Source organism: Macrobrachium nipponense, chromosome 17 (assembly GCF_015104395.2).
Source record: "Macrobrachium nipponense isolate FS-2020 chromosome 17, ASM1510439v2, whole genome shotgun sequence".
NCBI lineage: Eukaryota > Metazoa > Arthropoda > Malacostraca > Decapoda > Palaemonidae > Macrobrachium > Macrobrachium nipponense.
This window is the reverse complement of record NC_087210.1, coordinates 44,620,708-44,645,707: the sequence shown is the minus strand read 5'-3', so window position 1 is coordinate 44,645,707 and position 25,000 is coordinate 44,620,708. Positions and strand designations below refer to the sequence as shown.

At 37.2% G+C, this 25,000-nt stretch overlaps 1 protein-coding gene and 1 long non-coding RNA gene across 4 annotated transcripts in view; one reads left to right on the top strand and one right to left on the bottom strand.

Moving 5' to 3' along the window:
• Nucleotides 1–25,000, bottom strand: part of LOC135196205 (sodium-dependent phosphate transporter 1-B-like) — a 108,051-nt gene that overhangs the window by 59,408 nt on the left and 23,643 nt on the right. Inside the window, exon 1 of one of the 3 annotated variants that reach the window (XM_064222820.1) lies at nucleotides 17,481–17,924. The exons of 1 other annotated variant lie outside the window; for it this stretch is intronic. The gene's annotated coding sequence lies outside the window, so the exon portion shown is untranslated. Of the gene's footprint in view, nucleotides 1–17,480; nucleotides 17,925–25,000 lie in introns of those variants that run through there. One more of the 3 variants, XM_064222824.1, reaches the window with a different exon arrangement.
• Nucleotides 5,475–25,000, top strand: part of LOC135196206 (uncharacterized) — a 311,142-nt gene continuing 291,616 nt past the window's right edge. Inside the window, exon 1 of the long non-coding RNA XR_010310344.1 lies at nucleotides 5,475–6,295. This is a non-coding gene — a long non-coding RNA (uncharacterized LOC135196206). The remainder of the gene's footprint in view (nucleotides 6,296–25,000) is intronic.

The window sequence follows — 25,000 nt, the reverse complement described above, 5'->3', positions numbered from 1 at the left end:
TATAAGTTGGCTCATTTATTTCACAAGACAAATATGAAACGTAAAGATTTTAAGGAAGTCAGTTTATCTAGGCTTAACAGCAATGTCAGCAATGTTGTGAGTCCGACTGCATGGAAAAAAAACAAGACTTCTAAGGAGCACTGACCTCGGACACAAAATGAGGTCTGACCCAACCCCCATATGGTAATACTCTTTCTATTTTTCAACAATTTGTATGTTCGTTTGTATCGTCACCACAGCATTAATATGGTTAATTTCAACCAAAATTTATCATTATTCTTGAAATGGTCTTCAATGAATGCACTCATTGGTCAGTATTTAGTTTTTATATCCCGTTTCTTTTCTCCCTCTGGTACACCTGCATATTTATATCACGCGTTCAGGTTTTTCAAGCATATGTATGTGTGTATATATATATATATATATATATATGTGTGTGTGTGTGTGTGTGTGTGTGTGTGTATACATGTATATATATACACATACGTATGTATTTTATATATATAAATATATATATATATATATATCATATGTGGGGAGAGAAGCAAAGCAGAGATGATGAGAGAGAGAGAGGCAGACAAGAAGATAGAGAGAGAGAGAGAGAGAGAGAGAGAGAGAGAGATAACTCACCACCCTGCCACCTTTTCACGCGACGGAAAATGGTAGCTCCGCTTTATAGTGACCAACGTTCTGGCTGGTCTGGTAGCAGTCAGTTCCCATTGGCACTGGCTACTGTCTGAGGCTTTGATTTATTTGAATAAGACAGGTTTTAAAGGGATGATGACTAAGACATTCTGAGACAAGTACTAGAAGCCAAAGTTATATATTTGTACTTGACGGAAGTTGATTATTACAGTGAGAAAGTGTTTAATCGAAAAATGGAACAATATTGCAGGTAAAAAATCCCTGGAATTGGCAATTATCAAATTGACTAATACACTCCGGTGTACACAGATAATCAGAGTTACTCTTAAGAATGAACAATACCTGGTATATACAATGCAAGGGTTATTCTAATCAAAATTGGTTCAAGGCAATTTTAATGTAAGTGTGTCCATCAAACCTAAATAGTTATTTACTACAATTACGAGTTCAATACAAGGTAAATTTAGACCAAAATAATTATCTTTAACATCGAAAATCAATGGCCGGTTAGAGCCTCCACTTTCAAAAGGCACTGGTCCTCATTCATTTTGGGAAAATTAGCTAAGTAAACCTTCAAGCAAGTTCGGCTGTTCTTACACCGATTAGAAATATAAAAATAACAAAACTAAACAGGCAAAATGAGGTACATATATACAAAGAATTCTCATAAATGCTTCTAAGGCTTCTTTCCGTCAACATTAATTGAAGTTCATTCCGGACTTATATAAAAAGCGGAGTGAGTAAAACTAAATTTTGTCAACTTTAACCACAGGTTTTAAATATCATGTATCTGTTAACCTTTCCATCTAGATATTTATTTCTATGCTGAATTACTCCTCTGACTTATGGCGCTAAATAAGAGAATGATGATCAACGTAGTAAAACGTGACAACATAATCGAACCCAGCGAGACTTTAGCATACTGAAATTACCATCCAAGTAATATGAATATTCAGTACTCTCAGCGCTAAATTGCATGTTTTCCCTAAGTGTCCTACCTTCTCATTATTATCCTGAAGCCTTGCTTACAGCATAACGCTTCTGTAAAAGTCTGAAGACAGGAGAATCTCGTCATGATAGAAGTATCCCGGAATCAGTTTCGTAATATTTCTCCACACCCAGTGACGTTACAGTGGATGAAAGAATATTGCAACGACCTGTGTATGTGAATGTCATAATGATAATCTTACAATGACGCCTAAAAACCTATAATATTTGGAATTAACCAACACATTGTCATATGTGTAATAGCAATAAATTTCTACCTCACATCAGGATCGAACAGAAGACTCAGCTGAAAGGCAACTTGTTTATGAAAACAAAACCTCTTTCCCAGTGAAGTCTAATAATTAATTGGATCGTGTGATATTAAACTCATTACATGTAAAGTAAAAAGAAAAACAAGTAAAAATTGCGCCAAAGTTTCTTCGGCGCAATCGAGTTTTCTGTACAGTCTATAATGCTGTATGAAGCTTTCAGGCCCGCCAATGAAACTCTTAGCCGAGGCCCATAAAACTTTCAGCCACGGCCCCGTGGTGGCCTGTGTTGTTAGCACCTATAGGGGTGCCAGTCGCACGGCTACGTCAAAATTTAATCGTAAATAAAATAAATTCTGCCGAGGCTAGACGGCTGCAATTTAGTATGTTTGATGATTGGTGGGTGGATGATCAACATTCCAATTTGCGGCCCTCTAGTCTTAGTAGTTTTTAGAAAACTAAAAGGAAGACTACAGCAATTATGAATAAATTTCTGGGTGAAGTAAAAGTGTTCTGAGACAAATAACTATGTAGCGCCAAGGATTCCAGGGTCAAAATGCATTGCAGACAAACATGAGATACTATTTAAATGAAAAACTCAAACACCAACAAGAAGTCACAGAGTGATTCAAAGATGTATCATCTCTCTCTCTCTCTCTCTCTCTACGACACTTCATCTAATGTAGAAGATTCAGCTTATCCAAAGATATGATTCCAGGGACCTCTGTGAAAGTTGGGCATACGTGCTGCAATTTCCAGCGCAAGATGTTTTTGCCGCCATTCGTCGCCACTGCTTTGCTATAATAGAAGATGAACGTCATGCGCGTGCTCACCTCTTGCCTACTGAAATCTTTCCCTCTCCACTCGCCGATTTCAGCTTCAACCTGAGCCAGACAGCGGATGACATCATCACACCCTCTCTGGAGCAGTGGATCCGGCTGCCGCACTCAGACAAATCCAAGCAACTTCCCTCTAACCACCAAGGAACCGATATCATATCTACCACATCTTTTTCCCGACAGCGCGCCTGGGTGTTCATTTAGAAACGATTGTTATCAGTCACAGGTTACATGACGGAATCTGAGATAAGTGGCTTATGATCAACCACAAGCCCCTTACGTAACCTCCATCTAACTGTCAATGGTACTCTAAAGATTTGACTTGAATGAGAGGTCCTCGTCGTATCTTCGGTGGCCTCGTGGCCTTAATGGGAAGTTGGAGATACACTGGGATATGAATTATGCAAAACAAGGGAAGACTGGGGAGGGGAGGGGAGGGGAACTAGATCTGGAAGGTGAGAGACACTGGCAAAGGTCAAGACAGTGTTTGCATCCTATTTTCGATGCATTCCGGGAGATATTTACATAAATGCAAGAATTAAACAGACACAGAACGTACCGCAGACAAGCGACGCAGTGCACACTGACACGAACAAACTAATTATGAACTAACAATTTTTATAGAAAATTTCTTTACTTGAAATTAGGGCGACATGATTTTCGTACTGACTAAAAGTCAAATCTTCCCTGACATACACCAAAGGTTTTTTTTTTTTTTTTTTTTTTTTTACCAGGTCTCCCAATGAATGTTTCTTTTATGTTTAATCAGAATCTGTTTATCCCTTCAGGAAACACTGTGTTAAACAGACACAGGTGTAAATATTACCTGCTCTACTTCATTGACAAATAAACCCGCGAATTTGAGTTTTTATTATAAAAATGATAAACCTTCATATGCAACACATCAAATAAACAGTAACAAAGGTTTAAAAGATTGGGGACTAAATTATGGACAAAGTTGTGCCAAAAGTCAAAATTATAGAAAAAAAAAAATTCATTCAGCTAAATCAACATTAATCTATAAGTCGTAACAGCCTGAATGTTTATAAGCCACTGTACATTTGCCCTCCTAAGTGTAGAGATCTGTAACTTAACACGAAGGGACGAGGAAATATTAACCCACAATCATATAAAAACCACTCCAGCAACCACGCTACATTGAAAGAGTAAAGAAAACAATACATCATTTTATATCACTGCCCATATTACTTGGAGCTTTTAAGAAAAAAAATAACGTCAGTAATACGGCTAGTGCAACGTAAATTACACAAGAGATGTGACTTTGAAGGGAAAAAATCTAATCAAATAAATCAAGCACATTTTACAGAAAATTATGTAAACACAAAAACATTCGCTCAAACAAGTCTTATATCAGTGCTTGGTTGTAGGCGCGTAACAAGTACCATATACAAGGTCTTTATACACACCAAAATTCCCCAATCCAGGGGAACCCCATATGACCAGTTTATTACCTAGTAGGTAGGAATGCTGAGCTGAAAAAATCTAACTTCTTTCTCGGTAAAAGAATAGTAAACTTTTGTGCAGTGTTAACCGACCACAATACTGAATTTACAGGAATGTAACCATACAAAAAATGCATAAAAAAACCTTAATTATCGGCTGTATTGTGGAGGCATTACCACCATGGCTTTCCAACCCTCGCATTCTATGTGGTAACATTTGAGTAACAATCGTCGTATTTGGTGAAATCTTAAAAGGGTAACGGTTGCATAAACGAAGCAAGAACATACCACAGGGCAAGAACAAAGTTTTTTACTGCTACTGTTTACCCTATGGCGGAATGTATTCATCTTAGACACAATCAGGCAAAACTTGTACAAGGACTCTAGGAAGAAAAATCGCACCTTGAGTTTTCGTAAAGGTTAAACTTCTTCACCCCGACTGACTGTAAGTAAAATAAAAAGAGCAAGATGGACATCAAGGTTATAAGTTTGCCTTCACATTAAGACTTGCGGTCAAGCTCCGGACGAAAAGGTACCTTTCAAAAGGTTATTTCTCACCTGGGACATTTTACCGGTTTGACTTCTATAATAATTTGTATTACTCCACATAACATCTGATCTTCAACTAAGGGAGGGGAGGAGGGCACTCAAATACATGAATCCGCGCGTTCCATAAAAAGATAATGTGCTGACTAGCTATAATGATAATAGAAATTCACGAGAATTAACAAGAAATGTCTTATCGCTACTATGTATTTCAAGGGCACTGTCAAGTACCGCCAATGGCATTCGATTTATCAGTGAATTCAAATGTATTTCCTAAAACAAATTTATAGATGCCATCTGTATCCTGCTGTTTAGCCCTTACAACGTTTTTTTTTTATTATTAAAAGTAACGGAAAAAGCCGTACGAAACAAAACACGGTGCAAATGACATCTAAGTTGGAATCTCAAATGTAATATTGTTCTACAAATTCTAATCATATAGGTTAGCCTGAGTTATCGTTAACATGAGCACCAGGCAGTGAGTAAAGAGCAGAATGAAATAAAGAACTGGAAGTTAAACCTGAGGCATAAGTTAAGTGACGATGCGGAGAGTACCTTATCATTAGGCTACTTAGATTTCTCTCTCTACATCCGGTATAACAGTCTTGAAGACTATTATTCTGAAACGTTACTTTTAACATATTCCCTCTTCAGATACGAATTTATTTTTTAAAAAATTATCAACAAATTCGACATCATTATTAGAATCCATACAAATTACAAATTCGACATCATTATTAGAATCCATACAAATTACCAACAAATTCGACATCATTATTAGAATCCATACATGTTTAATAAACGAAGTCCACATGTATGCCATGTCCACAACGATAGCCTCTCGATAATCCTGACAACACCATCACGAGACGAGAGCCAAGTTAAAACGACCTGAACCAGACTTTTCGCGAGTCATTTTCTTGGGGAATGAAGATGCTCTCCCGCGCGCGGGAACTTGGCACGCTGCCGGCTCACACCCAAGTCACATGGTTCAGCATTCGGCCTGTCCACTTCGCGGTACTTGTATCTAATATTCACCTCCTTAGTATGCCCGGTAGTCCAGTGTCTTGCAGTTTATAGAAAATGTGTGTAATTGAAGGCCTCGGAGAAACGAAAACTCTCAATTGCATGCGAGCATTCATTTTGGAAAACGTGTTGCATTGGCGATGATGTAATATAATTCACAGCATCCAAACAGAGAGGAGGAATGACCCGGTTACCATATCTTCAAGCGACTGCATATTCCGAATACCGCCAGAAAACATAATCATTATTTTGTTAAGCGTTTCATATTAAAGTGAGGCTAGAGCGGCGCTACTTAAGAATATCAGATTGTGATACATATTTTAGAGATGGAAGATTAAAGATCTGGGAAATAGAAAGCAAAACAAGAATTCAATCATAACCTTTAAAACAACATAAATGGAGCAGTTTCGGTGGGTCCTTTTGGAGAAAATACTATAAGGGAAAATGAAAACCCAGATGTTAATCACGTGTGATTTCCCTGCTTTTATTCACTCCACAATACTGACTTCTCTGGTTTACGGTAAGTGACGCTGAGTTGAAGAAAAACGTATGGTCGAGTTTATATAAACCTCCAGACAATTACGACGCTCTTTCCTCCGAAACCTTTCTTTCTCTCGCTCTCTCTCCCGTTGTCGCGTGCGGCCTCCCAGCTATTTTCATTCCTTTGATTATTTCTACAGCAACCGTTGTAGTTCTTAGTCACCATGATTTCCCTTCTGCACTGTTCTCTGATGATCGCCCAAATACTTTCTGTTACTTTTATCTTTCACTGCATTTACTAAGTTGGTCTCAGTTTTTCTCCTAAATGTTGTTAGCTCTACCTTTTCCAAATTAAGGGATATCCGTATATCAAACTATGTTCTGATATCTACTTGGATTTCGAAGTAATTTCCTCGTTAAAGTTGTTCATATTTCGTCTAACTCTAGTAATCTCTTATAATACATTCCTGGACTATGGTAAATTTTGTATAGCTGCCATACTTATTATTTTCGTTTTAAATTATTACAACTACGCCAACAAATTAAATCTAGAGAAAAAACACATCGGCGAAGAAGAAGAATTCGAAAACAAAGTACTGAATGAACAGCGAAAAAAAAAGGTGCCAATTTCCTGGTTCAGACTAGTTCACAAGACCATGATCATGAAACCGGTTAAGCAGTTGGTAAAAGAAAAAAGTAAGAGAGAAAAACTAGAGTTTCCCTTATTAGCACTGCTCGTATCGTATATGGATTTAGATCATGGGTTTATCGCCAAGGAAATACACAAAACTGAGCCTGACGTATTACTCGGTAGTGGTGAAAATTATACGTCATATTTATCCTTCAGGAACCGTAAAAGGAAGATAACAAGCAGAGTTGTACCTGAAATAAAACATTTCCTTTAGCTAAGACAATTTCCTTACTGATCAGCAGTAAGCATAAGCGACATAAAATAAACCGCGTTTTTTAATATCTTCATTCACAAAAAGTTACTGTCTTTATTCGACCATGTACACTATTTGGGAACAGAGTGAACAGTCAATCAGCTTAATATAACTGGGGGCGTATTCTCAGTGCTTATACACATATCAGCTTTACAGAAGTACACGAGCAGAATTTCAACTATGGGTATCTAAGGCGCCAACGCTCTTTATTTCCCAACAAAATGTAATATCTAAGAGAGAGAGAGAGAGAGAGAGAGAGAGAATATGTTGCCAATTTCGTGAGACCTTAGGTTAATCCTGAGTTTTCACTGTGGTAGTCGCCATTTTATCGACATCTAATTGGACTCCTCTTCTCATTGCAACAGTTCAATTTTTTTTTACCACTATTCTTAGTAAGCTACCTCCGAACGCACATCTTTCGTCCTTTCATTAGTAATAATAATAATCAATAATAATAAGAGTTTCGAAAGAGAACTTACGTTTTCCCTAATACTCTACAAATTTCTTTCTGCACCCAGAACTTTTAAAATTTCTGTGAGAAGGCTGGCGTCTCGTGCAACTTATAGCAGCAAGGCAAACCTTTCCCCAAATGCATGTGAACAAGCGAAGAGAGTGATGAACTCATCTTAAATGATGAGCGGGGGGGGGGGGGGGGGGGTGGGGGTAGTATAAGACTCGGGAAAATAAAAGCAGAATAAAAATTCAACCACAAACTTTACAACAAACGTAGTTGTGGCTATACCTGTTTCTACTATTGACTGAACAGCAGAAATGCAATTTTACGACGAAATGCACCAAACAATAAGTACTCCCCCTGGCCACCGCACCCCCCCCCCCCAAAAAAAGGAAAAGATTACAAAATTATTGTGTTCGCTTCATTCTACAGTACTGAATTTCGACACACGTGACAACCAGAGGCTTCGTGTTTGTGTAGTCAAGGCAACATCTTACGAAAAGTCATTTTGGATTATGGTCACTGGCAAACAGATATGATTCAACAAGGTAAACAACACGAAAGTGTTGTAAAAACTGTAACAGCAAATCATGAGAAACACTGAAATAAACAACCAAGAAAACTGCTATAAGAACATTAAGTACTAAAAAAAATTATCGAAAAATACAGTAAGAAACAATTAACGGTTAGCAGAAAAATGTCGTGGATACTTTAAACTTGCGTTACAACAAACGTCACAGAAGAGCAAATGATCCTATAAAGGTTGTATTATGCTCATCTTTATTTACACAAAGAAAGACATTCACCCCCATTTTCACGCCTTCATACGCTAAAACAAGATGAAATCAGATACTCAAGTCACGTGACCAGAATTTCTCCTGTCTGCTGCCTCCTGAGCAACTACGCACGAAAAACGAGAGAGAGAGAGAGAGAGAGAGAGAGAGAGAGAGAGAGAGAGAGAGAGAATTACCTAACATTTGTCCCCTGTTATTCAGTGGTAAAATGGTTTGCATATCGTCGGAGTACTGATCACAAACACGTTTTTCGTCTCTTCGGTCTCTCTATCCTAGATAGAACCCCACCAGTCGACTGACTACCCCGTAATACCTCACTACTTTGGCTAACAGAAGCATACTGGATTTTATGAAAATAAGCCATGCCGCTCTTTTCACTGGCGGGTTTAGAGATAGAACGCCGATCTCAACACTTTTGAGACGTGTGCTCAACCACTCACGCCGTGAGGCTTGAGAGAGAGAGAGAGAGAGAGAGAGAGAGAGAGAGAGAGAGAGAGAGAGAGAGAGTTGCAAGTTCAACCTGAGAGGTCAGGAGAAGCCCCAACCGCATTGGAGACCAGTAAACCTGGATTACTAACGAAAAGCTTTTCGGGAGAAGATTCCCTTCCTGTATACATAATACGTTTAATTCATGTTACGTCTTGTACATATTCGCATTCTACAGTTATATTTGTTATTATCGTTGCACTTCAACCAGAAAGGCAGTTTATTTACAAGAAACGTCATAAATTGGATTACTCTGTTAAGAAGATTTGTTTCTTGGTATAAAACTTCCGTGTTTATCTGCTGCTGTTTGTTAAAAAACTTAATGGTAATTATTCCTGGCACAGGCGTGCGGCTAGTGGTAATGCGACTTTCTTCAAAACAACATACCATATTATGACATGAATGTAATGATTTAACATACAGTAAATGCCAACAAATATGATTTTATTCTTTATTTTGCAATAGTCACAAAGTTTATCATGTGATAAACTTTGTGACTATTGCAAAAGAAAGAATAAAATTACTATTTATTAACTCAAAATGCAGGTATAACAAAAATGTGAAAATAGAACCACCATGTACATATGAGAAACAAAGGCAAGAGAGTTCGTGAAGGCGAAAAATATCAGAAAAGAACGTGTTTCGGATCACGGCAACATCTGTGTTGCCAACGGATTCTTCCAAATGTTTTCAAGTCTATCGTTGCGAGATATGCAGACAATCAGGTTTTCCTAATTCTTAGCACTTCCTTCGAGGTCAAATGCCACTTGGGATTGATAAGGGAATTGGGTTTGCTTACCAATTCGACTTTACGTGAAAAAATATGATTTTTTTCTTGATCAACAATGGACTCTACTGCCGGTCAACTAATTTGGGAGCGTTTGACTATTCCTAAAATACGGAAGACTTGCCAATACTAAAATTTCATCTCGCTATGGCTACAACGTGATCACCATAGTGTAAAAACATTACAATAACCTAACTGTAATTCATCCACGAACTGCAGCTTAAGATACATATAGAAAATAAGAGATTGTCATGTAAATTAACTTCATATGAGAGAGAGAGAGAGAGAGAGAGAGAGAGAGAGAGAGGCCTTACAAACGTGCAGGATCAACAATTAGGCATAAACATTATTGCATTGAGCAAATAATCACCAGAGTAGCAAAATACTGCTCAACAAAACACATCCTCTCATAAACATCACTATCCCCCATGCTCTTTCTTCCTATACCCCCATCCATCCATCACACCCTCACCCCCCATCTATCTCTCTCTCTCTCTCTCTCTCTCGTATATAGTAGTCTCAAATATAGTGAGATTTACTTACACTGAATTTTCTCTTCATTTCCTAAAAATAATCTCGTGTCTCAAAGTTCCCCCGACATAAATAGTGATTATAAATTAACATCGCACGGAATTTTTAATATCTAACCATGTTTTTTTCATTCTCGAACAATTACGCACTTTTATACTATTTTACAGATGATAGCTGATCAACAAGACATGGAATTTGATAATCAGCCTTGTGGTTATTGATTTCAAATTATAAACTATATTAGCCGGTCTACTGCCCTTCTAGTCTAGTTTGTTCACGTTTTATATAGATTATACGACGAGAAAGGTGGTCGGAGATAGAAATGAAGGTTGTGATGGGAGTAACTTAGAATATGCAGATGATGCTGCCTAGATCAGCAAAACGACCGCATCGTCTGCGAAGCTTGCTCGATAGAATGCCTCATAAACGTTCAGTGATGAAACTCAAAATAAATCTAAGTAAAATAGTAATGAGAACAGAGTATGCACAAAAAGACGAAATAACATTAGATAGGGAATGATGAAGCTGGACTTTCAAATGCTTTTAAGAACAATATCCAGTACAGGTTCTCCTGAGTTGGAAGTAAGTGAAACTAACAAAGGCAAGTCAGACAACGGACATGGCGAAAAAGGCTAAATAGACTGGAAGTGCTTACGAATTAAGTCCGACCTTTATTGCTACACGAACCTGAAACATGGCATCACATTGAAACAAAACGTAAGAGTTTTTGCCGCTTTCAAAAGATGGTAAGTTAGAAACGATACCATATGGTATTTCAGTACGTAACCTCAGATGATGATGAAAGTAAGATGGAGATGACTTGAGCATGTTCTTTTCACCAACTTGGTATACGTGACAGTGGAAGCTGAGCTGTGGCTTTCAAAAGAATTGGAAGACCTAGATCTATTTGGATGAAAACTATGAGATGGGCGGCTAGTGATCGAGTGGGCATTCGTAAGAAAGACTTCAGAGGCGGATTTCCTCAAACGCCCTTTCCATCACACAGTGATGGTGATGGTGATGATGATGATAAATGCGGAAACGCCTGATGTTTTAGATTTTTTGTCCATTACCAGAATACACAAACCCTAAACAAGGTACGTGAGAATTACAATTCGTTTCTCTCTGCTGCTGGGGCCTCGCACATTAACAGACATTCAATGTGTTAAATGAATTTTCCTATATATATATATATATATATATATATATATATATATATACATACACACACACACACACACACACACACACACATATATATATATATATATATATATATATATATATATATATATATATATATATATATGATAGCTATGGAATTCGAATGAGTATGATTTTAAGAGAGAGAGAGAGAGAGAGAGAGAGAGAGTTCTTAATATTGAGTTTTAATTTCATATGAAGCAATTCTCATTTACTACAAAGAACCTGACGGGAATGATTACATGAATAAAAAACAGGTTCAAGAATAAAACCAAATTTAAAATGCAGGAACACATACAAATCTAGAATTCTTCGTAATGAAATGATAATCTTTTCATGACTTTCTGAGGGCGAATTTCAACGGAAAGGATTGAATCACTGTGATATACCATTACGAAGTTGTTACGTAAGATCTAATCTTGGGCGCGCACGCTGACTCTTCAAGAATGTTTTGAAACATTTTAGACAAAAGAATGCTATTCATGATGAAGTACGTTTGTTTACAGTTACTAATGAATAGACGACTATAAATACACGCATGTAGGACAAACTATTTTAAGATTCTGTCACCCACAGTAACGTTACTATCAATTGCAACCACGCAATAAAATTTTCCAAGCTATTATTGGCACTCGCGGTTCGAAGCAAATAATTTATTCACTATATCGGACACCACTTAATCATAAGCATTTCCTAACATCAAAACTAAAGCTATGCGGTGATTGGATGGCCATGAAGTCCCTTCCGACCAATCACATCTCCAGTGTCTTAATCCTTGGCACATATTCAAGGGATCAAAGTTGTTCAACCATTTTTTTTTTTTGCGCGAGTTAAGGTATGAACAGGTGGTTTTCTCTGTGATAATCCCATAGGTGCATCTGTTGCGATATTTTGAAACTCATTTGATGGACCTTCAACATAACTCATCAACAACACTGCCATGCACATTTCTGCGTGTTAAGATTAACACATAATATTGAAGATAAAAGACACTTCCTTGATTAGGGAAAAGTAATCGTGCAAAAGAAATCAATAATTCTTATACAGAACATTCTTATTTATTTAGACAAAATATAGTATAACTGTGGTAGGAGGCCAACATCTGCTTCAACGTTTGGTTATTGGTACTGTAATGACCTAGGCTGTCAAGGAAACATTTGTCCAAAAGGAGAGAGAGAGAGAGAGAGAGAACAATGGAAACACAACCTAAAAGCTCATAAATAATCAATAAATCTTAAAACTCAGGCTATAAAGTCTAGCACTGGGCCACTTTCAGTTATTCAGCACTTGAGAGAGTGAAAAGTTGGAGTGGTGGACGAGAAGAAAGATTCAGGAAATCAAGATGAAGCACAACCATCTATAAGTAAATCGGGAGAAACACAATCGTTGCTTTAAGAATTAAAAATGAGAAAGGTTGGACAGCACGGTGATGGACAGGAGGCGGGTACAAAAGTAAAGAAAAAGTTAACAAGTGGTGGGTCAGAGCGAGGCTTTACTGTGTCTACATGATGCTAGTAGCTATTTCCAGTTCTGCCGATAATTATGAATCAGTAAAATAAAAAAGAAAGAAAGAAAAAAAAACTGATTGCCGTAGAATGAAAATGATTCGAACTTCGAGAACTTTTCACTCTTCTCAGCAGCAAGGGTTATACAATGACGTCACAGGAGTAACCCCCCTTCCCTAATCAAAAGAAATACATTATCTCAAACCGACTTGCCAAATTTAGCCCAGCCGAACTGCCAAAAAATTCCTGGTGGCATTTGAAACTCCCTCTTGCATAACCGGCCAGAACATAAAAGGGCCAACCACAGTAGAAACTGTCACTTTTTACTACTCTTTCTTTTGATTTAAGTTATAGAGCGAGGTGTAAGCTACACCTTAATTCCTCTTTCTTTCAAAAGTGCTCACAACCTAAGGCAAGTGCTTGGACTATTCTAATTGGAAGAAAATCGAACATGTCACTAAACACACAAAAGGGATACAGACAGAAAATAGCAAACGTAAACACAAGAGAGAAAACGAGAATCCTCCACAAATTTGTCCTCCAGAGAACTGCAACACAAGTTTTTTTTTTTTTTTTTTGCACTTGTTCATTCTTGTAACTATGATTATTTTCTTATTTTCTTGATATCGTGATTCATTTATGAAGAAATCTGGGCAGATACCTAAGCCATTCCCAATTTTTATTTTCGTGAAACAACAGAGGTTCTGGAGATGTGAATTCTATTAGTAGTCAAATTATTATTACTACATAAATAAATTATTATTAAAATGAGAGAGAGAGAGAGAGAGAGAGAGAGAGAGAGAGAGAGAGAGAGAGAGAGAGAGAGAGAGAGAAAGCTACTCCAATGCCGTGATTAAGTGCAGAACAAACAGGATTGTCAAGTGGCAAAATGCGACTCTGCCGTGAGGAAATGAAACGTCTCTTAAAAGGTTTCTTTCTCGTGCATAAGTGTAGGCAAAATAACACGCTAGTCAGCGAGGGAGTAGTACACCTCTTCCAAAGTCAGTTCTAGATTCTCTCTCTCTCTCTCTCTCTCAAGTTGAAGATACAGTTAATAAAACCATAAAATATCGCTCGTAATAAAAGTACACTCCAAAAGAAAAACTAAAAAAGGCTGAGCTACAGACAGTGTAATGACTCGGTGACAGTTTGACTTTGAAATTCAGTATCTATTTATAGTGGCGGGACAGGCACCGACATCTCATGTGACGCCAGCAAAGATCAACGAGATTTGGCTTCTTCCTTTCTCTGGGGTTGGTCCAGATCACTCACTCTCCTTTTGTTACTGCAATTCACTTTTGATTTCACACATGTAAAAAGGGTGAGTTTATTGAATAAGAAACAGCAACTAGGTTCGGAGTCTCGGGATAAAGAGAAATCGAGGTTTGTTAATAGTTCTACGAAATAAATGGGAAATTGAACGGACAACTATCTAAATCTTATTGAAAATACATTCTCGGTATTCAGGTCATATGTAAGGCCAAGATTTTATAAGCCTGTGAAAATTGCCAAAAGTGTGGCTGAACATAGATAGGACTAATTTAATTTCAATACCTAATAGTATAAATTTCCGGTAAAATGTATTTTGTAATTCATAGCTAAGGAAACATTATCAGTCAGAAAGATCTACTATCATTAGTGCAAATATGACAAATATATAAAGACTTACGTTAAAAGTATAAGCAATTCGAGACAAATCACAATTTGAAAGGGATTTTCGAATTTTGATTATGAATTCTTCTGAAAGGAAATTCAACTCCTCAGTTCAGTTATTTGGGGTAGACAAGGATCAGTACCACGTTAACCTGAGAAAAAAATAACAACAAAACACTAAAGAAGAAAAATAACCGTTACATATAACGAAATCAGTTACTGACAGCAACGTTCGACGAACATTATCACTGACGTCACATCCGGTCGAACAGATCCGGAGAGAGGGAAATTTAAAATTTGGCGCTAAACCATCTCTCCAAATTTTTATGATTGCACATTTATAGTACACGGTACGAAAAGTAAATAAAGTAAAATATAAAAACAAAACTCAGGAAAATTACAACGTTGAAACATAACTCCCATACGAACCATGCAAATATTTCAATTTTCCAAGTCTATGTTATGGAAAAATTTGTATTTTACCGATTTACAAGGTTGCTGTTCCCAAATAACTCTAGTACTCTGACGGTAATATTCTATGCAATTTCCTCGAATGAATATCATTTCTAAAAACAGCATTTCTTGAAATCCTCCTTTCCATAAACTTATTCGAACTCTGATACAACATACAATGTTCTTTGCAGACAGATATTATGCCAGCACGGAAGCAATCATACCTTAACCACAATGTAGACAAATCATTATATAGACAACAACTAATAATAATAATAATGATAATAATAATAAAAGAAATTAATTACAAATATACCACGATCCTGGGCACCGACTTGGCGTCGAGAGTACCCAGACAATTTTTTTGGCATGGTCTACAAAGTTTTCTCTCTCTCTCTCTCTCTCTCTCTCTTCAGTTTTGCCTTGGGCACACGAACAAGGAGCCGAGAGGCTACTGCTCTTCCTGGCAGTCGTTACGTCACCTATGATGATTTTTCAGAGTGAGGGCGCGGGTACGGTCTTGCACTAGTTGAAGGCGGTTTTCCTGCCAACCAACTTAAATAAGTCACGAGGCAGGGCAGTTGCAACGACGAGATCATTAAGAAATAAATGTGCACGGTACAACTGCTGTTCATATACATAAAAAGGGGTTCAATTTCATGGTAATAGTTTTGTTTTAAATTTTACCTATTTTTTCTAAGAACCCAAAATTACTTTAATGCCATTCAAATTTCCGTAGCCATTTTTCCTTACAAAATGAGGGGAAAAAACGACCACAAGGCCAACCGTTTGTCTACTTTTGGAAAAAAAAATGACAAAGGAGCATGAAGATGTGGTACCACTTTTACTTGAAGCCCATAAAAATAGGCTAAACATCTCAGGATGCAGTAAGAACCAGTCAACTTTGATAAAATTCTGCATGTAATACTGTTAAAATTGTAAAATATTGTATATTTTCTCTAATAAAAGATAAAAAAAGTCAGAACCAAAGCCTGAGGCGCTTCTTTTAGGATTACGTGATCATAAATAATGGGGTTTTCATGAAAATATTTATAAGTTCAGGAAGCTGAGTATCATGACCGCTTCGAAAACTGCAAATCAAAATGTCTTTACTCTCAGTAATCTAACTACTGTATGTCATAACACATTATAAATATCTATTTTCAGTGCCAGAAAATATCAACACAACACTGATATCTCATCATTTTTGCTCCAAGGACAACTTCATTAAACATTAGAACTTTACCCTCCCTATGCCTTCTCCCGCTCTGAGAAGGTGGCTCCAGGTTTAGCTCTCAGTTTATCTGCAAGTCTTTTGAATAAGGTCGTTAGACCCACAGTATCTTTTTTGCTACCCACCACAATCGTCTAACTAGTTGGAACTGATGCATTGCATAAGTCAACACGAAGCGCCCCTGTAACCAAGCTTCCCCATTTGCAAATCCTTGCCGAGTGTCCCTGCATGGGACCATTCCCTCGGTAGACGAGATTGCTTGGCTAATATCACGGGAAAAATTATACACACACACACTATATATATATATATATATATATATATATATATATATATATATATATATATATGGTGAGAGAGGCAAAAGCATTGAAAAAAAATATAAAGAAAAAATAGCACTGCGTGGTCAAGACCAACTGTACCAGCTGAATTTGGTCATGTCGTAATCTATAAAATACATTTAAAAAAAGGGCGGGGGGAGAGAGAGTGGGGCGTAATACATGAAAAGGTTAAAGAGAAAAATGATGTACAGCAAGAGATTATTCCGAGGCAAGTAGTGGAAAGAAGGAAATCGCCTACTTGTTGTCTGTAAGCCTACACACAAATGCTATATGAGGGCCAATAAAATTGGCCAACGGACTGCTAGTTCACTTATTTATATTTGTGCTTAACTTCAATGAAAATAAGCATTGCCCAGAGGTCAACAATGAATATGACTAAGATATCTACTATTTACCAAAAGTTTACAGAAACACCACTCTTGTTAGTAATTCTATCGCAATTAAAACACCAGTCAGTGTAATTTCGTATTCGATAACAACATAAACGACAGACTAAAATTACTATCACACAGCAACAACCTATGGTAAAACGCTTTGAGTCATACTCTCTCTCTCTCTCTCTCTCTCTCTCTCTCTCTCTCTCTCTCTCTCTCTCTCTCTCTATATATATATATATATATATATATATATATATATATATACATGCACGTGTCATTCATTTTCAATTTCAGTAAATACACATACAAACTAGGGTTAGGCCTAGCTATATCAAAAAAAATATCAGGAAGCAAATATTGAATCGCGACAGAACAAAGAATACAGTATTTCATCGTAAACATAACGCCTTACTATATCTATTAAAAAATAAAACACGAACAAAAATGTAGGTACTGTACTTACAAAGTAACAAGTGGATATCATGCTTAAAAGATTATTCAGAGAGCCAGAGCCCGATCAGTCAGTGGAAAAAACTCTTGAGTATACACTTTGTTTCTTTGCTGGTTCTCTCAGCTGGCAGCTACCGACCGTGTGGCTAGACTACCGTTTGCTGTTGATGCAACTGCGACTGGCGTTCGAGTGAGGCGGCAGACCGGTGTGTGCTTACGAGTTTTCTCTCCCGCTTTCTTCCCGATTACGAAAGGTGCCGTTTAGCCAAGGTCCCTGAGAGAGTACTAAACCAAGGTCGTCCTCTGGTCAATGCCTGGCCTCCAGTAATGCTATAGTACCTTATGCGAAAACGAAGGCAAGTGAGCTTCCAGCTGGAATGCCGGCGGCAACGCTACTGATGAGGGGAGGTGAGCTACGGGTGGACCGACGTGAGCTAGAGTCACCGCTACACTAGTTATTTTCCCTCTCTCTTACCTTCTTCATTCCCCCCTCAACTGGTTTTACCGGTGGTGGGGAGTCGGGAAGGGATCGGATGAGCTGGGTGTCCGTGGAGGGGAGAGGAAAGAGCCAGAGAGGAACGAGGAGGGGAAATATTACCACATATACATGCGCACCACGCCCACAAGCTCCCTCGAGAACCTCGAATTAGTCTCTTTTATCCCTCTGTTTCTTCTCGCAAATCTCACGGTGACAAATTTGTATACGCAACGTCACATAATTGCTTAATATCAGGAAATGCCACCAAAATTGAGATCATTTTTTTCCCTCTTAGCAACTCAGCGTTTCCTCCTGTATGAAAGATTGGTGTCCCCCACCGCTCCCCCAACCCCCCTTCCCAGCATTCTCTGAGTCTACGCGCACAGACTTCCGCTCGTGGCATGCTATCTCAGAGTCGTTTAGAAATGCTGTCTGCTTTGAATGCACGATGCTAGATGGGCTGCTCTTAAGAAAATAAAGACAATGTTCCTCTTAAATATTAAGAAGTAGTTTTATGAAGGAATAGGAAGATAAAGTAGTACCAAAATTCAAGCGTGAATCCGTGATTGCGTACAGTAGGCGCATAGTATAAGCAATTCAACGTCAAATGTTACTGATTTAATCATTATTCCGTATTTAGTCATTAAAATTTTACGATACATATTTGTTAAAGTGCGACAGAAATAGCTGCAAACAATGACATTTCTTTATTAATAATATACAAGCATGTACTATAATATATGCAACTGCTAGTGAAATTGTGCGCAAGTTTAAATCCTGATTTTTTTTTTTTTTTTTTAACTTTAGTTTAACCAGACCACTGAGTTAATATTAACTCTCCTAGGGCTGGCCTTAAATCCTGCTACACAGACACAATGAATCCAAGTTAATATTTAACTCGTCCAGCCTGAGGATTTCACCAGCGGCTCCTAAATAAGAGGGCAGAAGAAAAAAAAAGATACCTAAATTTCGGGACGGGAATTGCCATCGCGACCCTCTCGTATATCACCATCAATTTTGACTTGGGAGTACTCCTGTATAAATCGCTATATTACTCATCATGGGCAAAACATATAAGAACTCAGTATAGTCTTAGTTCATAGCGAAGAGACGTTAACAAAGGGACATCTATAAATATAAGGTAAGTTAAATTACCAAAAATTGAAAACGCACACTGGGCAATGTCCGATATCATGAGAGTATGCTCAGAATTTAATGAGAAGTGCAACATGTCTGGGCAGCTGATAAGGCGTGGGTGCTCACACTTAAATGTAAATGTTACAACCACTAGACCATTCGTCTTTTTGGTGTTTATGAATGCAGCTCATAAGAAATCATTTGACAGTCAAAAACTGCATACTGATTACATTGCGAATTGCAAAAGAAGACTGCTAACTTATTAACTGCTTTATATAACCAGAATATCATTTCATGAACCCGTATGCTAGGACCGGTATGTAGCCAAACTTCTGACTGAAAAAAAAAAAAACTTATTCGATATGAATTTCACAATGTGAAGTAAAATCAATGCTATTTTTCATCAAGTATAAGAAAATACGAACAACACTGGTTCATTTTCATGAATCTGCAACTATTTTGTCTCAAGGCAGAATAAAATTACAAATTAAGTAAAGACGTTAACGGTCCCTTAACATGCACATTCTATGTCTAGCCTAATTGAACGAACTGCAAGACAGTAACCCTTTAGAAAGATCATGCAAGAGAGACTCGGTAGTCGACATTTTATTACTGGAAAACATTTTTCGATCTCGCATCAGCTCGATTATTTTGATTTACGTTCGTGTGCATTAAGTCCATCAACTCTATTTCTAAATTCACTCACCTCTCCATTGAACACAACATTAAATCATCTGGGATATAACAAAGCAACGCCTCAAACCCACTTTTAACACCAGACTGGACAATCGTTCCAAGATTTACTACAAATCTTTATTCTAAATAATATTTTGAATTTCCTCAGAGGCCACCAAATTTATATCTCTTTGAGACATTGACTCAAAATGATTTTTATTCTCATTTCTCCAGATATTCCAGTCCTTTCCAATCAGCCCATTCGTTTCACATTCATTCAAGATCAAATCGACCATTCCTTAGTAACACTTTGGTCTTCTCCTTCCAGCGGTGACCGTGGAAGCACACATTCACAAACTACAATTTAGTTACCATTTTCATCTGCAGTCTTTTAAAACAAGCATAATTGTATTATTTCAGAGTGCATTCATTTTCAGGCAGATCATTTCTTTTGCCACATTCAGCCTGAACTTATTTCAGATACACATTTTGTAATTTATACCACTCACAAACACAACCCTTTCTTCCTTCTTTCAGCTGATGCTTTATTTTCATTCGTTTCCGCAACACTTGACATCGGTGCATTCACCATAATTCAGTACATTTGTTGAATGTTTGCTGCCATAGCTAAATCCTCCTTGAAATTAAGTCTTTTAGTAACGTTTTCCAAGGCATTTCTTGTCAGATTTGCACTATACAAATAGCAACATGACTGCATCACACATATTTCTCTTAATCTTCTAATCCTGACTGTGCATCTCAGCTAGAAAAAAAATATATACAGTATATAAATATTATATATACATATATAATACACGCAAATATATATATATATAATATATATATATATATATATATATATATATATATATATATATATATATATATATAATACAGACATGCACTGAGAATACAGATATATCCAGATGCTAATTTTCTGTATTCATTATGTAGATGTAAAATTTCGTGTTTAAGATTTTTCGATAGATAAGGAAGTCCATTCCTCGTAGAATATACGGCTATGGTTGCAGTCTGTATAAAGAGATATAAGAAGAATCCGAGCTTGTATTTTATTCGAATGCACTGAACTGAAAAGTGAAGTACACTAATTTGACACAATAGTCGTAAGAATGCCAAAATGATTGTAAAAGCAAAGGGAATCCTTGTCAATGGGCAAATGAGAAATAACTGCAACTTTATCCGTGTGCTATCATTAGCACACGGATAAAGTTGCACACGTGTAAGATTAGAAGACTAAGAGACAGATTAAAGTAATCACGTTGCTTTCCGTGAAGACAAGAATTTGCAAGAAAGATATGGATAGATGATTATGTTAGCTATAAGCATGATTTTACCTAATTTTGTAAAAACGTGGGAAGGCTTGTGGAGCGGCGCTTACTTAGAAACTTCATGGAATGAAAGGTTCATTGAGTAATTGTCTGTTATGATGCCATTGTGCTGGACAGTCGAGACGGAAAGAATGAGTCTGCATACACGTGGAACTTCAAACGTTTTCAATCAAGCTGACAGAAACTTGTTGCTGGGAGTAGGTACTGAGGACAAGGTGCGGTTGAGAACATTTTCCTTTGAAATGATACTAGTTAGAAAGCAAGTGGACATGACAATAAACTGTCTGGTATAAAAGAAGGTGTGAAGAAATGTATGTAGTGACCTTATGTTTATTTAATGCTTTATTGGACATATTGTAGAGGTATTCTGCTTTATAGATTATATTGGAGACTGTCAATGGTGGTGGATCTAATTGCACTATTTTAGTATAAGTCTGTGTGTGTGTGTGTGTGTGTTTTTTTTTTTTTTTTTTTTGGGGGGGGGACAACAAGAAAAAGAACCAGACTAGTTTGCTTTCCGCCCATACAGGCCAGGTACTGGAACATACAGCAGTCATCCGGACTGCTGGGTTTCAAGGGTTTTAAAAGTGTGAAAGTTTATGGTGAAAATAAGTTTTCCAGAGTAAATGAATGTCAAGTTTGTCAAAGATGGAAATTCCGGTTCCGCATGACTATTTGGCAGAAGCTTCTCGACAAGATGGAAGAATGGTCACGAATGAAGATAATATGAGTGTGTTTTGTGACATTGAGAAATAAAAGTCAAAGGAGGCAATACTTGAAGTGGAATTTAGTATTCAAATAAGTCTTCGAACAATGAAAAGCTTTCTGTTTTATATTCTGAGAAAAATAATATAAATAATTGAATGGAAATTCAATAAACTTTGTCACGACCCTAATATATAGAAGAGAAGACCTAAGTGTACGTAAGATAGGCGAACGCATCTGTCAACGCAAAGGGTAACGTTGTATAAAAAGGGAGTGCACAGATTAAATAGGGAAAATTTCAGGAAAAGTTACAAGATAACTATCGATGTTGCAGTTTACTTGCGAACTGGGATCAACTGCTGCTGCTGTGTTCTTTTCATGGAATAACAAGGCTTAATTCTCTTTAAATCTTTGAGCGTGTAGCAAGCTGTAGACACTTTTAGTTTGAATCATACCTTCGACTCAACTGTCAAAAAATAAACAGGACAACGATTGTGACTCGTTTTGATGAAAAGGCCTTCGAGGTGGGATATGCAAGTTTTAGCGAAAAAAGGGGAAAATCACGGAAGACAACTAAAAATACCAGTTCCCGCAGCGGGTGACAAAAGGGCAATTCTAAGAAGTGAGTCTACAATACCTCACTAAAAGACTAATGGTAATTCGGGGCTCAATGAAAGACATCAAGGACTGCGATAAAGTTCCCGGAAGCCTGCCACTTAGGATTTTGCTCATTCTTTTGAAGGAACAAAATAGTATGAAATTATATGGAAACAGCGGCGATGTTAGCAAATTTTTGTGAATGCAATGACCCTTTGAGGCGCAGAGGCTACTTGGATCAATAAGTTAAGAATGCTAACATGCCTAGACTACTTCGTTTATCATGCACGTAAATCAGATGTGGTATGTATCTTGCCAGACTTTGGGTTTTTCCGAATTTTGCCTATTATTCCAAAGCCATTCTCAGTTATCAACTGACAAGGATGCTCTTCCTTCTTGCATCTCAGATGTAATTTTATTACGATCATTCTGACAGAATACTGTATGTCAGTCTTTAAGACTTACGGAGAGTTATTGCTAAAATTTCATCAGTAAATGACACCATTTCACAATTTGATTTATAACGCGTCACTTTAAAATCTGCAGTGCACTGAACTGAAAAGTGAAGTACACTAATTTGACACAATAGTCGTAAGAATGCCAAAATGATTGTAAAAGCAAAGGGAATCCTTGTCAATGGGCAAATGAGAAATAACTGCAAATATAATGTTGTTTCGCGTCACCAAGGGCATTGAGAAAATTGAAATACGGAAGCGGGTTAGGATGATTATGGGCATATGCACAAGGACGAAGAGGAGCTTTGACTTCATTTATTGGTCTTCCTCATCCTGAAAACTTTGCAAATTTCTCTTAATTGGAAGTTTTCGTGGCAAGAACCTAGTTAAGAATTTTATTTCAAAGTCTGGATCCTACTACGTTGAAAAACAAAATTTTTATTTTTTGTGCAGATCGCAGTACCACCATTACTACGTAAAACCTTTATTACTTTAACAGACACAAAATACGAACAATCTTTTGTCTGTTTTGATGGATGCTGCTATTCCTCAAAAAAAAAAAAAAAAAAAAAAAAAGGAAGAGCCATAAGAATCTTTGGCAACAGGATCACTACTTTCAGGCAGAGCCACCATGAGAATGATCTCGTATTTGTTATTGCCATGAGATTCACTCTTTTCGAGGATTGCTAAAAGGCACTCTGATCCAAACGTGATACTCAATCTAGTTTTGACACTGCTCTAATAATTATAATTGACTTTCTTGTCAGCTGCTAGGAAACTCAACCGGAGTGAAGCGTTCTTCAGGCGTTTAAAAATTCCATTATTCTAACAGATATAATCTAAATTCATGTGTGGTATTATTTACTGTCATGTGAACTTTCGAACTGACCACAAAAATATGAAAAATTAATCGAAATGATTCCAAGCCCGACACTAAAGTACAGCTTCTTTTAGCTATTTTAGACTTTTCCCATTAAACAATTATTCAACAATGCTTCTTTAAACGTGATTCAAATTAGGTTTTCAAAATGCCATAAGCCACACGATATATCCAAGGAGAGGCAAGCATTTCTTCTAATAGTTGAGGTACTACCTCTAGAGGACTGCTAACGCTTTTAACAACGTCTGCGACCCACTACAAAAGGATATAGTAGATAATTTACCCACTGGTGAAGAGAAGCGGATTGAGTTTTAACGTCAAGGTCGCTGAAACCGATTCGAAACCCGGTCATCCTGCTTCTTGGGGAAGTTTGGACATACAAGGCTAATACCCTTACAAACGCGCACATATATACACATTCAAATACATACATACATGCATGCATACACACACACATATGTATATATATTCACACACCAAATAAAGATATAGTTCTATATTACAGTATATGGAGATGGAAACTAACTAATGAAATCCATTTTCTTTAAGGACTGCATTAAGTTAGAATAACCCAAATTAAATTCGATAACGACAAACGGACAAAGAGAAAGGATCAAAATTGTTCGAATAAAGAAATGCGAATTGGTAAATAAACTAAACCTAGGTCACCAAGCAATGAAGGTTGAAGGTTACTGTCCTTTTATATTGCAGTTGTTCTTGGGAAAGCCTGTGGACCCTTGGAATATCGCTTAACAATCTCGTGATTTTGCACTTATGAGAATAGGACACCCGTAACCTTGCGACAGACTTTTTAACCTTTTTAAAGCTTCAACTTACATGGCGTCACCACAACAATGATCCCGTTTGCATGCACGTGAAACACACGAGATCACAGCGCCATCTTCTGACGGCCATAAAAACGCTGCTTTTGTTTTTTTTAACCTCGTCTTCCTTTACACAGCATGAAAAGCTCCTCTTTTTTTTTTTTTTTTGCCCGTATTTTCTTTCTTCCTCGGACAACATAAAAACGTCGCCTGTTTTTCAACCGTAATTTGACATTACCCTTACAAGATTCTCAGTAACGTCAGCCAACTGCTAAAGTGATGAAGAACAGTTAAAACTAATTAGTGAGGAACTCTCGCCCATCAGAACAAGAAAATAGCAAAGTAAAGAGATTTATTAATGAAGATTAGGTTGAAGGAGAAGACTGAAGACTTTAACTGACCGAATATCGTCATCTTCCTGAAAATAGAGCTT